Source organism: Ursus maritimus, unplaced genomic scaffold (genome assembly GCF_017311325.1).
Source record: "Ursus maritimus isolate PB19 unplaced genomic scaffold, ASM1731132v1 scaffold_23, whole genome shotgun sequence".
Lineage (NCBI taxonomy): Eukaryota > Metazoa > Chordata > Mammalia > Carnivora > Ursidae > Ursus > Ursus maritimus.
In genome coordinates this window covers 40,440,403-40,442,017 of record NW_024424786.1, presented here as the reverse complement: position 1 = coordinate 40,442,017, position 1,615 = coordinate 40,440,403, and positions in this window count along the sequence as shown.

Below are 1,615 nucleotides of genomic sequence, written 5' to 3'. Positions count from 1 at the left end.
CCCCCCCCCCCCGTCAGACTGCCACCCCTAGCGCCCAGCAGGTGAGGGTTTGGTGCCACTCTGACTTGGCAGTGTCCTGCTCTGGATACCCTGGTCACACCCACCCCCTGCCGAGTTCTCTGAGTCAGACACTGAATCCTGGGGTCTCTTGGCCAGGCCCTGTCGCTATGACTGGGGCCCCAGGACACTGCAGCCCTCCAGGGCCTCCCTTCCAGACCCGTGGACAGGCCTGGCTCCTCTCCAGCCTTACCAAACTCAAGGCCCCTCCCCAGCCCCTGCCAACCCCTGCCCTGGGGCCCTGCTGTGCCCCTCCCTAGCCCCCTGGGCCCTCAAGCAGCACCCCCCTCCTCCCGGCTGTTAGCCTGGGAAGGGGGCCAGGCCCTGAGCTCAGACCTTGGCGATTCCAGAGTGTCTGAGGCCCGAGCCAGCCCCACCAGCCCCGCCAGCCCGGCCAGACAAGGCGAAGGGGGTGGGGGCAGGGTGGGCACCAGGAAGCCATTTGGGGGGAGGGGGTTGGCAGGGAAGCTGGGTCTCCAGCTTTGTTCTTTCTGTCCTCTTCTGGACCCCTCACGGAGCCCCTGGCCAAAGGGTGCCCTCTCTTTGAGCCTCTCCTCAGAGGGGAATGGACCGGCACTAATGAGAAGCGACTCTGGGGTGGTGAGCCCCCCGCCTGCGCAAGGGAGGCTGGGAAAGGGCTGAGAGGCCGGGGTTCCAGCCCCACCTGGCCGCCCGGCGGCCGCGTGACCCGGCCAGGGCCCGGGGTCCTCCCCCAGCCTCGGTGGCCCGCTCCGACGCGGCCTCGCCGCCCCGCCCGGAGGAATCCGGCGGGCCGGCCGGCGTCCCAGGTGAGGGCCCTCTGGAAAGCGCCCAGCGCGGCGGCGGCGGCGGGTTCCGGCGGGGCGGGCATCTGGGGCGGGGACCGCCCCCCGGCCTCCGCCCGCCCGCACGCCCTCGCTCCTCCGGGCGGCCGCGGCGACGCTTGAACAGAAAAAAACTGTCTCCCTGGCCCGGGGCCAGCGTCCCAGCCCCCCTCGCCGCCGCCGCCGCGCCGCAGCCAGGGAAAACAACTGCTCACTTCTCCCTGCGTCCGCCCCGCGCGCTCCCTGCTTCCCGGCGGCCGCGGGAGCCCAGCCCGGCCGGGGGAGGCGCGGAGCGGGCCGGCCGCCCGGCCTTCCTCTCCCCTCGCTCCTCCTCTCCGCCTCAACTCGCTCGGCCTCCGCGCGGCCGCCTCAGTTTGGGGCCTTCGCAGGCCCCCCCCTTCCCCGGCCCCGGCTCGTGGCGGGGCTCCTTCCCGGGGCTCTGGAAGTTTCTGGGCTCCCCGCAGTCCGGGCTCCATCTCTTTGCCTTGCACCGGGTCCCCCGCCCGCGCCTGCCGTCCCCTCCCTGCGCGCTTCCTCTGTTCCTCTCCCTCGCTGCCCTCTCTCCCCTCTCCCGGGGCTCCCGGCTTGCTACCCCACCCCCCCGGGCGCCGCGACCATAGCCCCGGCCCGGGCGCGCCCCCCGGGTCCTGCGGCCCCGGATGCCCGGGCCCCGCGGGGCTGCTGGCGGCCTGGCCCCTGAGATGCGCGGGGCGGGGGCGGCGGGGCTGCTGGCGTTGCTGCTGCTGCTGCTGCTG